General features: G+C 32.6%; 1 long non-coding RNA gene across 1 annotated transcript; it reads right to left on the bottom strand.

Moving 5' to 3' along the window:
• Window positions 1-3,629: 3,629 nt before the first annotated feature.
• Window positions 3,630-7,089, bottom strand: LOC128232274 (uncharacterized). The gene is made up of 6 exons (XR_008260515.1): window positions 6,991-7,089; window positions 6,155-6,276; window positions 5,750-5,902; window positions 5,429-5,516; window positions 5,082-5,213; window positions 3,630-4,929 (listed from the first exon to the last, which is right to left on the bottom strand). It is a non-coding gene; the product is annotated as an uncharacterized LOC128232274 (long non-coding RNA).
• Window positions 7,090-14,943: the final 7,854 nt, after the last annotated feature.

Here is a 14,943-nt window from a genome sequence, read left to right as displayed (position 1 = left end):
ACATATCATTAAGCATATCATTATATAGATATGATATAATGAGCACCAATATAACTTATATTATTTAAAATATTGAAAATACTTCGTCAGCCGTTTTGTTTTTTTTACCAATTAACGGATGAGTGGTAAAGAGCTATATATATTAAGAATTAGCAAATAAAACATTATATTTTGTTTTCAGATGAATTACAAAAGATCCGAATAGTGCGAAGTATCCATGCAATCAACGACCGCCTTTGTCCGCTTGGCACTAGTTCGGATCTGTGCTTCCAAAAGCATCTACAGTTGTATTTAAAGATGCAGGTAGGCGTTATGGACCCCGTCTCACAACGCAATATCGGTTAGTTTCCCAGAGCCGGGGTCCAGAGATTTTGGGGACAATAGTGGATGTGGTCGTTTTCCATCAAATGGAAGAATTCCGCGGATGATATAGATCTTCAAGAAATTCTTGACCAAATGCAAAGCTATCTTGATGAAGACGCTTATGACAACAGGGGTAGTTATGGATTATCAAATGAGAAGGAGTACGATACTATAAACAATGTTTTTTTTAGATAAACAATGATATCTTAGATCAGTTACGTAGAAACGATGAAAACACAATACCAGAAGAATGGTTTGACCTTGAAGAAGATTAAACAAATGAACCAGTGATAGACTTCATTTTAAAATCCTTAGAAAGAAAACAACCTGTGAATTCTGAACATGTGTCTAGAAATTCAAAAACCAAACGCGATATAGAACGTTTACAGAAGCGTCAACTGGTGTGCCCGGACCACATGCCTTCTTCCACGTGCTTTAACAAGGCGTTAAGCTACTATGTTACACTTTTCAATACTGTACATAGACGGAACGCTTCGGGTTGATAACAAAAAAAGTAGACACCTGTTTGTCATTTTATTCAATGTTTTGATCAGAACAAATGCATTCCTTCTTCAGATTCCAAATATTTAAACGCCATTCAAGAGTAATGAAATAAAAAGGTTAAAGATACGTTTCTTTCTTATCATATTCAGCCATGCCGATTGATGTTATATCATTATTTTGTTGAATACTATTGCATCAATATATTTCTGTTGGTAAACAGTATCGAGCCGTTTGTGAAGCCTTTGTCTTTCGGTTTTGATTGATACATTTATGCCCTTGTGCCATTTAACTAAGCCGTAGACATTCATTGGCGTCTTTTGATGCATTGAATCTAAGTCAGTGTTGTGCTGTTGCCTGTTTTTAGATAAAAAACCGATGTATGACCGTACTCCAAAAATGTTATGGTATTATAAATTGAGATTAAAATGATCGTACCGAAGTGAAAAGTAATACGAAAACTGCAAACTTACTTGCAAATCACCACATGCTTATATGCAGATCTCCACATGCTCACATGTTTACTTGCAAATTTTTGCATGCTTACTTCCACATGCTTGTGAGGCTTCTTTTTAAAAGAATTATTTTGTTGAATTAAAAGAGCTGTAATTGCTAAGAAATATACTGGAGAATAATGGTTCTTGAATAAATAATGCAGAATGGAATAATGATAGGTACAGCTTACATTATATGCTGGGCAATACTTTCAAATGTTTAGTCTGCAGCTTCCCGTATGACGCTTGAACAGGGTTGGTGTGCTAAATGTAAACTTTGGCTGTATAGAACGGGTGCCAAATAGGAAACTTCATCCAAGACCTTCTTATACAAATTCCGAATGATGGGTTCGCGCCACTCAAAGTGACCTTTTAATTTAAGATTGTGGTGAACATGTCGCCAAGTTTTAGCAAATCGCCATTTTACTTTAAATCGTGTGTTAATGCTTTGATTCTTCTAACAAACTATACTGTTCATACCTTAACATATGTCTTGATAAATTTCAATGAACATTTAATGAAATTCTTAACATTCTTCAGTCATTATTGCATCCAAATTGACCACGAAAACAAATATAACTTATAGTTATAAAAATATAAAAAATTGTTATACTTTGTTGCTTTTATTTTATTTTCTATTCAATATTAAGGAATACTGTGGATTAATGTGAATTGTACTGAGAGATTAAGCACATACTTCATACATGTAAGCGTAATAAGAGTTATGTTCCTGTATCGTTAATTGCCATATGGAATACTTAAATGTTAACATTCTTATGAACGTCTCCCTTTGCGTTGACGGTTTGTCAAGAATAAGCTAAATTATATTGTTTTTAATAAAACGCAAACGTTAAAAATTTCAAAAAGCGTTTTGGATAAAATCGCGTTCAAAATTTCATCTAAGACGACGTCAAAGATATATATTTCTTTTAATATGTGCATTAACTCTGCTTATTTTGTCAGAAAATAGTGCCCTTCATTGGCATTTTTGACAGAAAACGGAGTACCAAAATGTTTATTGGATACAATGGAGTTGGTAGACTTAAACAGAACCAGTATTTAATAAATGCTTGCCAGATTAGGGTTGGTTGTAGACAAGCTATGGTTGAATAAGCCCTTGGTTGTCCTTTGAAGAACACATCTGGTTGTTTTGAATTGGCTTTACCGAAACCACAATATTGAATATTGAGCTATTGGAAACCCCCGCTTTATTAATTAAGGCATACATGGGCTTTATTGTAACCATATAGATGTCTGTTGGGGACCTGTTGTGTCTAAAAGATACAATATAGAATTGGCTTTGCACTTGAAAGGCACTCTTGGTAGAAACATTTATGGCTTGCTTAACACTAATACATTAATACTTATGTGAAAAACTACAGAAACAAGCTCAGTAGCAAAACGTTTAAACATAAACCCGGTTTAATGGCACTAGGTAAAAGCCAAAGACATAGAACACAAAAACAAAATATCACAAACAAGAAACATGGAAGAACAGCACAAAACTCCACAAACAGCACAGTGCATACATACTATACATATATAAAAAAAACTAGGTATGTTTATCAATGATTATTAGGTACCGCCTTGGATCGGTGAGTAAAATGTAAATTTACGAGGGGTATAAACCAGTTTACGTGCACAAACCTCACCTCACAGAAGTTAACTTGATTTTTATTAAGTTCTAATATGGAAAAAATAAATGGTGAAAAATTAAACTTGTCTGTGATTTTGATGTTGTTATGAATCCTTTCCATAACAAATTCCATTCAACATACTAAAATAATAAATAGCGCAGTCGGTATTAGGTATATATGCATTTTGAAATTAAAATGATTATTTTGACCTTAAATTGTGAAGTACATAATTTATTCAGTTGTAACTTTTAACATATTCATTTAAATACAAATTTTAAAGTAAAACAGTTAAAATGTGACATGATAGCCTTTTAGAAACAGCTTGTTTTTGGCGACCGGCTTTGGCACCATATATTGGGATCATACCTAGTTGCTTTCATAAAAACTTTAAAAGTTTACACGATCAAATAACTGAAAAAAGAGAAATATAGAAGACTTAACCCATTATATGTGACCAGTCACGGGAATTTTGGCCCGAAACCACTTTTTGGGCGAAAATGAGATACGAGTAATTTCTGACACTCATATTCTTTAGGATAAAAACACTGAAGAGAAAATTCAAAAATTCCTATGTTTAACGAAATTATGACAAAAACTAGAAGGGCACTTGTTTAAGAAACAGCTGGAAATTCGGTAAAGTTCAAAAATTTATTGAAACATTTGTATTCACAGATGCAATGAATATGCATTTACTACAATTCCCACATTATAACAACAACATATTTTCAAAACCATTCTCAATTATTATTGAGAAAATAAATTGGTTACCATGGCAACCATTATTGAAAAAAGGCGTTTTGGGGTTAAATTTGCATTTAAATATACAATAAAAGTCATTTGAAGCATTCGGTAATAATTGATTTGTTAATTGATATCCTCAAACCTTACTGTACCTGGTTTATGTATTTGACAAATGTCAGAATAAATAAAAACTATTTGCTGTAGTTTATTGGAAATTTTTCACAATAAATTGACATTAGGTTGGAACTTGCACCTAATACAAACCAATGTATATGTAGAGGTTAAAGTATGTTACCACTGTAATTAACTATTATTTATCTTCTTTGAATGGTCTTAAAGGGTTTGTTTTTTATCCTGGTTACCATGGCAACAGGCCACAAACATGATCAGTATCACACCAACTTAACCTCAAATGTGATTTTTGTATAATCATTCATAGCTCATAAAACATGAAATGGTGGTTAATATACTCTTAATTTAATAAACATAACAATACTGCATAATTTACACTATTATATAATAAGATCAGTTAATAAATGGGCACATTTACAAAATGAAAACAATTTCTTAACATACTAACTACTTAGCATGTACAAGTCATTACGTAGTTTCAAGAAGTATGCAATTGGCCACATAGTACATGACAAATGATATTCTCGATGCTTTTTCATAGGTAAAAGTTGGTAAGGTACATTTTATCAGGCTGTGAATTAACTAATTTTGACAAACAGTATGATAAATGTCTTCAATTCAAGCATTTATAGGCTTCAACTGCCAGATTTTTTTAAGTTTGTATTAATAATTAATAATCATAAAGTGGTCTCCATTATGGCAGAAGAGTTCTACCAACAAAAGACTGGGTGCAGCACCCTTCCATCACTCATTTGCTAAAACCACAGTTTATCACTCAAAATCACTGGTAGCCTTATTTCACATAAACAAGTTTCTATTGAAAAAATAATTGTCAAAAAAAAATTGATTTAGTTTATAAAGATCACATATCAGTATACTGAAAAGTTCTTTTCACTTATTTAAGGTATCAGAGCCTTTTTGCATCAAGTCCTTTTAGTTGGATGGTTCAGGATACTCTCCATGGAAAAGCCATTGTTGTGGGCTTGTCAATTTTAACTTCAATCTCACTGTCCTTGGCATGCTATCTCATGAATTCACTCACTGGGTTGTCAGCTGAAGTTCTGAAAAATAATGTTCATATGTACAATACTTAGTGTTTGGAATAATTATGCAAATAAACTTGAACATCAAAACTCACATCTGAATAAAATGGAAAATTAGTCTAGATATACATACACAGGCAGTGATACTGTCCATAATACTTTTGTTATACCTGAAGTGATGATATTTCCTTAAGTTTAGAATGTACTTCAGGGGTCTCTTGGTGTACTCCAACCAGTCAAAGAATATAACCAGTTTGCCAAGGTCATCAATCCACAAAAGATGTGTGCTGCCTCCATTTGGTCTTAATAAATAAACATGTTGTTTAGATTATGATATAATACCTATTGTTTTAACACAAGCTTTCTTTCACATAATAAGGTATTATAACCAACATCAGTGTCTAAATAAAGTACCAAACTTCAATATTTTTTGTACACAAAATCCTTTAATATGGCTTTAAATCGACATTTAAAGCAACAAAATTAAAAAAAAACTAAAAAAAAACTTACAACTTACCTTCCACATCTCTGACAGGACTGAACTTTATGTCACCTGCTTCCATTTTAGTAAATGCTGTTTCTCTCCCTTCAGAATACATCAGACCCTTAAACATAGAATAACATACAATTTATTGCCTTCATTCTATGACATTTAGAGAAGTAAGAGAACAGATTTAAGCCCAAACTATTTTTATAAGTCTAATAAATATTTTGAGATTTCTGATTACTTGTATTGAAAAATAAATAAATGTTACATTGTTTTGTTATTCTAATGTTCTCATGTGTCAATATGCAGTGCATTAGTGATGCATTTCAACACTATTTTTGTCAATCATACCCAATGACTGCATTGTTTTTTATTCCGCCCAACACAGTTGTCAATGTGCAGGTATGCAAAGTCTTCTCTATATGGATGATGTTCAAAATGAGGTACCACACCATTGGCCACATAACAGCTAAACCCTTATCACTGAGATAAATATCTGTGAACCTGAAAAAAACAGACTTTGAAATAGAAAAGATATATATATATATATTTATTTACACTATAATTTCATGTTCAAGTAAGAACTTTGAATAAAAGGGATATAAAATATTTAAACAAGAGCGCCCAGAGCAAATGTGAGCGCTTCTCTGTTTTTTTCAGTGAATTTACAAAATATAAAGGTTTTCCATTTCCCCTATAATAATTAAGTCAAATGGCAAAACTGTATTTACCACTCAATTTATAAATAAGATTTACCATATGATTTATAGAACACTTCAAAGCAGGGCCTTCTTGCTGTGCCTAGTATGGGTAGAAGACCTGCTCGGCATAATCAAAGCTGTAATGGATTGTTGTTCTGTGTACAGCAGGTGCTTGACCTGAAATTCACATGTGATCATAATGTTGTAAAAATATGTATTTACAGAAATACAAATCTTTAACTGTTTATAGTTGGGGTGATGCCCCGGCAGATCAACATGTACACAATATTGCATGCCAAAGAAAATTCCTGTTAGTCTGAATGTCATGCATTCCCAAAAAGCAGCTTGCAGCTACAGTCATTAATATTGGTCCTGACTTTTACAGTATTGTGCTCAAATTCTATATAAACATTTTCCCCAACTGCATTAGTCTATTATTTTCATAATCATCATGATCATCTTCATCATAACAGAAATTTATTTCAATGTACCTGAACCTCATGAGATGGAATGTTATGCACATAAGTCAACATTGCTAAAAAAGTTCATTTACAACTTTAAATTCATCAACATAGCTAAAATTACAGTTAAACTGCAACTCAAAATTAATTTGTAAAATCCATCAATAATTTTATTGATAGTTGGCCGCGGTAAGATGATGAAAAATTGATTATGTCCTTTTTCAGTCATCATAAGTATGCAAAAAAGGAATATCTGCTGGATTTTGATCTGTTTACATTTTCAACGTCACACTGTCAAATTTCACTTCCGTTTTGTTTTCCTGCGATCAAGTTCCATCCATTTAACCGAATTTAGAATATATTGCATTACATTAAAGATATACACATTCGTAAAATTATATGCTTAAACAATGAAAATAATTCTACTTACCAACAAATTCCTATAATTTGATGTAAATGCCTTTAGTTCAGCTCAACCTACATCCTCAAATTTTGGTTAAAAAATAGCACATGACAACTACGGGAGATAACACCAAAAGTAATAAACAATACGAAAGAAAGTGGTTAAAAAACACTATTTCTATGAACATTACATTTTAAAGAATATACTTGACTTAACAATCTAGGGTGACAAAATGTTTAATGGTTGTTTTTACGATAAAAAACTTCATTACTTTCTTATTTTTTACGCTTCAACTTTGCGCACGTTTTTCTCGAAATCGAGGCTATCGGTTTCGGGCCAAAAGTCTAATGACGCGTCACATATTTCTACGCTAACTTTTATAAGGTAACAAAAAATATTTTTTTACATTCAAATGAACTTGGCATTGATGAAGTCAGTTATGTATGCTACAAAGAAGGACTTTTTGAACTTGAAAGATACCATGCTGTTGAACCTTCGATTGTTAAATAAGTCTAGCACTATTTGCCACACGACTCTAATAACAACCTTTCGTTAACTTTCTGAGAGTGGCACTGGTTTGAACCCATGGCATTTTAAAAAGCCAATCTGAAAGTTGTACAATAAAATTAATTTCTAAATAAAGAAGCATTCAATTAACAATTCTACCACAAAACAGGGATTATTTTTAAATGTTCGACTTCCTGGCTTATCCCTATATTTTTCGTTGTATTTTTGGAACAAAGTACAATCTTTGTTGGAAAAAAGGTTAAAACAATTAACAGACAATGAAGGATTTTGACATGCCGGAGTTGTTTTCTGAAACGCGTTACAGCGAAGATGAATAATCCCCTAAGGATAAACTGATACAAATTTCTATCAAAGTTAGGCAATGTACGTAATAAACCAGCTGCAAACGAAGTCTTTACGGGGAAAGGCTTGTATTTGAAGGGGGACGCTTAGCACAGACTCAACATAGACCACAAAAATGCGATTTACAATAGAAAGAGATATCTCTTCAGGCGAGTTTTAACTGCAGCTTAAATTACATTAAGGAATATCGATTGAAGTGGAAGTTGAAAACAACACCTTGAATTGGCGATTGCAACACATTTTAACCATCCTTTTTAAAAAACAAATTTGATGCCGAAGTCGGTTAGCCATGTGCCCTTTTTCTTTAAGCCATACGAAATTGTTTTATACTTAGAGTGACCTCTTAGTACACAAACGTATCCATCTATCCTGAAATAAACGAACCCTCGAATAAAATATCACTGAATGAGTGGTATCTTATTAATAAAGACACCAGAGCTTCCTTAGTCCATTCGGGATCTTTCTTAATAGTTAGATAGATTTCAGCTGCAAAATGAGTTCGAATAAAACCTTATTTAAGTGTGTTCATCATGGGAATCACACAAAATGCATTCTGATCGATATCAAATGCTCAAAGCTATCAGTCCGCGGATGCTAAACATAGAAACGATTTTGTATGGTCTTAGTAGCAAAGCAACACATGTTTTAATATGACTGCTATAATTAAATATGATCTACAGCAACCATTGTATTCATTTTTCGTATAATTCATTGTTTTGATAAATTAGTAAATAGTGTTACTTTCCCTGTGAAACATACTTACTGGTCATTAAATTACCACAGAAATGGACTCTTCTAAAGATGACTCTGATAAAGGTAACATCCTTTCATCCTGTGAGGGAGAAATTTCTGTGTCAGATGGCATTACTGTGGTTAATACCTTTCAGAGATAGAGTCGATACCTTTTGATTGTGCACAGTTATCTTTGACTGCCAGTATAGATTCCAGTCTACAGACGAATGACTCAAGGGATAAAACGTTGATTTATATACACATCAACCCAATAACATACCAAGTGACTTAGATAATACCATTCTGGTGCAATTTCACGACTGTTCACTGTTTCTGTTCATAGGTTTCGTGAGTAATAATCACCCTTTTCTTTCAGACTTGAGTCTTGAAAAGGTCATGATATTTACGTCCACAAATTGTTGCTACCCAAACTGTATCACTATTACGAAAATAGAAGAAACACTTTATTCTTATTGCTAGTGGTCTTCCGAAGTTTTCGATAGAAACAATAAGTCAACCGATATTCAGTTATGAAAACATATATACGATTAATATAACTCATTCTACGAGACAAATAATTAAATGGTTTATTGTTCTCTTATCGAAATGCAATTTCTTTTCATTTGCTGAACATATATTACGATGTTATAAAATACATGTACCAATATATTTCAAGATTTATATTACCAAACGTGTATTAACATTGATATGGAAACGTTAATTAACTAAATAGTTCTTGGTAAGATCATCCGGGGGAAACGTTCTACTTTTATCGTAAAGAACATTTATATTTTTGAGCAGAAAATGTCATTCGTATCTCTGCCGTGTCACTCGATATTCTCTTCAACGCATTGACAATGTTGTTCACATGTCCAATTACTGTTTCTTGCATGCACTAGCAATACATGTGTTCTATTGTCGTCATTGTACTCGTATTTTAATGTTCGCACTGTATTTCAATGTTCTATTAAAATTAAGTGAAAATTCTTTTTTTTTAAATTGTTTGCAGAAAATATCAAATATGTTTCATAAAAGGCGGAACATTTTTTGTAGTTTTCGACCAATCGATGTATTCGCATCTGTCTTCTTGGTAAACTCTAGAATTTTCGAATACTGTTTACACATAACTCTGACATCTTTACTAAATAAACACGAAAATCGGAAAACAGTACATTCGACAATAAAGTAGGCTACAATTTGATTACAAATGTAAAACTGTAAGGTTTAATGGAATTTGTTTTGACGCTTTGTCTTGCACCTAAATGCGCCCCGATATTAACGCAAAGACGAACGATCCCTCCCAGTCTGGCTCACATCGTATCATTATCACACGCTAGAGTATAATCTTCGCTCAATTTGCGAAAAAATAAAATTAGCGCCGAAGAAAGTCACTAGTGTTTTGGTCTTTAAGCTTACAATAACAGATACATGGATGTCGCAGTAAAATCCAACTATATCTACGTCTGCGATATTCTACAATACAGTTCGCCTTAAAATGAGACGTCTTTATAAAATATTCATTTTAATAGGGAAACACAATAACCATGGGATTTGGGCATTGTTTAGCTATGTACTGCTCGCTGATACCCCTGTCACACAATCAGCACAATTCTTGAGACATGATTGTGATCTTTCAAAACAATTTGTCTAAGTTGAGTGTCAACAAAATGTATGTAATGGTGTTCTTTAACAACCTCACCGTAATTTAAAGCACTGATATGATAATTTTGCTTGAGTTGGCGCTACGTATATGCTATAAGTTAAAGTTCATTTTGGCGATCTAAAAAATGCAGCAATGCCACAGGCCGAGAAAGCTTTCACCAATTTCTGTATATCGCGAAAATAAACCCTAACTTATTTGGTGTTCGCTAAGTTGACCCACTAGCTCCGCCCTCTGTGTAGTTACGTGGTATTTTGGCGCGAAAGTTAATTTGCCAAGGCGTTTGTTTCATTATATGACTGTCGGCGATGGAATATTGTCGCGACTTTGTGAATAGGTTATAAAGGCGAATAAAATTGATTGATGTTTGTACAAAAATGGAAAAGCACTGAAACTTGAACGTATATTATACTTTTAGTTTAAAATTAACAAATTGTTGATATTTTTTGCTAATATGAATAACAGTAAAGATTGCAAAACTTTACTGTTATTCATATTTAAAAGAACAATAATATTTAAATTGTGGATTTAAAAGATGTCAATACGAATTGATAGCTGAATACACATTTATTGTTAAATTCGGGTTCATGACGTAAGCTTCAACTGATTAAAAACAGCACCCTTAACTGTCAATCATAGTTACTTCGCTCATGTGCAGAGGGCAGAACGATCTATGAAAAATAGACGACTTGACCAAATCATGTAGATCAATAAAATTCCCTCTACAAACATAAGTGTTTATATTCGCTGTCAAACCTGCTCTGCATGATATGGAGATGCAATAAGTAGGGTAAATCCTCGGTTGTCATTTGTCCACAAATATGTGCGAACACCAATTAAGAACATACCTCGTTTTTGCTACGGTACGTTGTTTAAGTCATGAGCACGGTTATCGTACGAATCAGTGTAACACAGTGCGAGTATTGTATGACTTTATTAAAAGGTATGCATAAATTTAGTATTAAAAACATCTTCAAAAACTCTTTAAGCTGCGGGGAACAGTTTGGGAGTGAAGCGGATATAAACATGCATTTAAAGGATCACGATTTCATCAGCTTGAGGTGTTTCGGAGGAACGTGTTGATGCGTAATAAAATGAGCTCGTTGGGTTAAACGTGTTCAGTAAATCCCTAACGAGGAATAATCCTACCCCTGTGACACTCACTATCAATCACGAATCATTGTTATCTGCAACTGATCGTTCGGATTAGCCATACAATTCTTTCATAAACAGGGATTAATAAACCAAATGAAACGTTCCCAGAACTTGACCAACCTATCGTTGTAGATGAAATTTTAAAAAGCTGTTAAGTCTCTGAAAAGAGAAAGCATCTGGCAGTGATTGCTTGCTAAATGAATATTTTATTGAAAGTTTAGATTTATTATCGGCGCATTTATGTGATCTATTCAATTGTATTTTGAACTCGGGTATTTATCCGGATAAGTGGATGGATGGTATTATAATCCCTTTGCATAAAAAAGGCAATGTTAATGATGTAAACAATTATAGAGGTATTACCCTTGTTAGTTGTATGTCTAAGTTATTTGCCTCTGTGCTTAACAAACGACTTGAACTTTTTTGCAATTAACATAACATAATTTCGGATGCATAATTCGGATTTCACAAAGGCAGATCTACGGTTGATGCAATATTTATACTTGTCATTAGTACAAAAATATTTAAATGAAAATAAACGATTATATGTTATATTTGTCGATATGATGAAATGTTTTGATTCCATATATAGAAATGCATTATGGCTTAAAATGTATAAATGTGGAATCCAAGGCAAACTTCTTAGAATTATACGCGATATGTACAAACAAGTTAAATCCTGTGTCAAATCATGTTCTAACTATTCGGAGTATTTTAATTATGCTGTTGGCTTACGCCAATGGGAAGTTATGTCCCCTCTTTTATTTCTGTCTTTGTTGAAGACTTTGAATTGTATTTACAAAACAATGTTGAATCCGGTTTACAATTTGATGATATAGTACTGATGTTACTGTTATTCGCAGATGATAGGCCATCGTAGGTAAAACACCTAAATAATTGCAAGATCATTTAGACACATTATTCGAATATTGTTATACATGGGGACTTATAGTGAATACCACTAAAACTAAAATTATGGTTCTTCGTAAACGTGGTGGATTATTGGACACTGAACGTTGGACCTATAATGGAAACGTTATTGATGTAGTAAATCATTTTAACTATCTTGGAACTGTTTTCAACTACACGGGTAATTTTGCACTTAATCAAGAACATTTAATTGGCAAAGCCCTTAAGGCTATGAATGCTCTATTTTGCAAATGTAAAGATTATGACATTAGTCCAAAAACGTTTTGCCAATTGTTTGACGCTTTTGTTTTGTCTGTTTTGAATTATGCTTGTGAACTTTGGGGAAATTCTAAATCAAAAGAAATAGAGAGAATACACTTAAAATTTTGAAAAAGACTACTGAAGGTTAGGCCAAATACATGTAATGCCTGTATCTATGGTGAACTAGGAAGATATCCGCTTTATATACATATATATATATGAGAATAATGAACTATTGGTTTAAAGTAGTTAAAACTGATAATATTATTTTAAAAACTGTATATGAGCAAGCTTTGTCAGATTATAATAATGGTAAAAGAAATTGGGTATCAAATGTTAAGAATTTGTTACACGCTCATGGTTTTTCTTATATATTTGACAATGTTGCCAATATAGATTGTAAAGTTTTTTTGTATGAATTTAAACGTAGACTGCTAGATATTTTTCAGCAAAATTGGCTCGGAACACTTAACAATAGTACAGTTTTAACAATATATAAGGAGATTAAATCTTCATTAGAATACGAAAAATACCTCGATATTTTACCAAAAATTTACGCTTGTACTTCTCCAGACTAAGGTTATCTGTATTTCCTCTGAGAATTCATTTAATATGCATATGTCCATGTTATTCCGATGTTAGAAAGAAATATCTAAAACGTTGTTACTATATGCACCCTTCTGTATACAAATTTCTACAATTATTGAAATCAAATGATAGAAATGAATTAATTAAACTAGCTTTGTATATTAAATATGCTCTTGTTATTCGAAATAATTTGTTGAATGTTGAAAGATAAATATTAAGTTCAGCCTCCAATTTTTTTGTTACACATAGTAAATGATAGTATGTTGCTTTGTTACACATAGTATGTTGTGTTTTATAAAACAAAACGTATTTACCATTACATGTTGTATATACACGTGGACATGTTTTATGAAAATATATATGTTTATGTAGATGATGTACATTGTACAAGTCTAAATAAAAATGTCTGTCTGTCTGTCTGATTTCCGAAATTCCCAATGATAAAGTTATTTGGATCGGACACAAGATTTTATAGTGTCAATTAAGTTTCGTTGTCCTATGAGAATTCACGCTGTCGTTAAATATTGGATGTAACGGGATTTATATTTATATTTCCCAATTCTTTTTGATATTTAAAACTCTTATATGGAAAACAAGAACATAATAACAATACAATTACTTAAGTCTATAGGTACAATCACTATGAAAGGTGAGGCAATATGATCAGTTTAGATTTTCCATTTGAAACTGGGTGTAAACATGTAATAGTTGGTCAACGTATTTAACAGAGAGAAACGCCGGACGATGGAATCGTTTTCCATCTAATGGAAGAAATTCCGCGGATGATATAGATCTTCAAGAAATTCTTGACCAAATGCAAAGCTATCTTGATGAAGACGCTTATGACGACAGGGGTAGTTATGGATTATCAAATGAGAATGAGTTCGATACTATAAACAATGATATCTTAGATCAGTTACGTAGGAACGATGAAATTACAATACCAGAAGAATGGTTTGACCTTGAAGAAGATAATACAAATAAACCAGTGATAGATTTTATTTTAAAATCCTTAGACAGAAAACAACCTGTGAATTCTGAAATTCTGAATTCATGTGTCTAGAAATTCAAAAACCAAACGCGATATAGAACGTTTACAGAAGCGTCAACTGGTGTGCCCGGAACACATGCCTTCTTCCACGTGCTTTAACAAGGCGTTAAGCTACTATGTTACACTTTTCAATACTGTATATTGACGGACACCTGTTTGTCATTTTATTCAATGTTTTGATCAGGAAATTAAATGCATTCCTTCAGTTAGAAAGCCTCGAAATTTACCAGCAGAGATGATATTATCAGATTCCAAATATTTAAACGCCATTCAAGAGTAAAACATTAAAAAGGTTAAAGATACTTTTGTTTCTTATCATATGCAGCCATGCCAATTGATGTTTAATCATTATTTTGTTGAATACTATTGCATCAATATGTTTCTGTTGGTAAACAGTCTCGAGCCCTGTGTATTTGGTTGTGTAGCCTTTGTCTTTCGGTTTTAATTGATACACTAATGCCCTTGTGCCATTAAACTAAGCCGTAAATATACAGCGCCTATTGTTGCATTGAATATACGTTTTATACTGTTTGCCTTTTATTGCAAAAAGATCACCGAATAGATGTATGACCGTACTCCAAAAATGTTATGGTATTACATATTGAGATTAAAGGGCCATACCTAAAGTAAAGTGTAAAGTAATTCGTCAAGAGCAAGCTTACTTGCATTCACCATATGTTTACATGCAGATCTCCACAAGATCACATGCTTACTTGCCGATTTTTGCATGCTTACTTCCACATGCTTGTAAAGC

Source organism: Mya arenaria, chromosome 4 (assembly GCF_026914265.1).
Source record: "Mya arenaria isolate MELC-2E11 chromosome 4, ASM2691426v1".
Classification (NCBI taxonomy): Eukaryota; Metazoa; Mollusca; class Bivalvia; order Myida; family Myidae; genus Mya; species Mya arenaria.
Note: the sequence above shows the minus strand (reverse complement) of the source record. Positions and strands in the feature narration are given on the sequence as shown.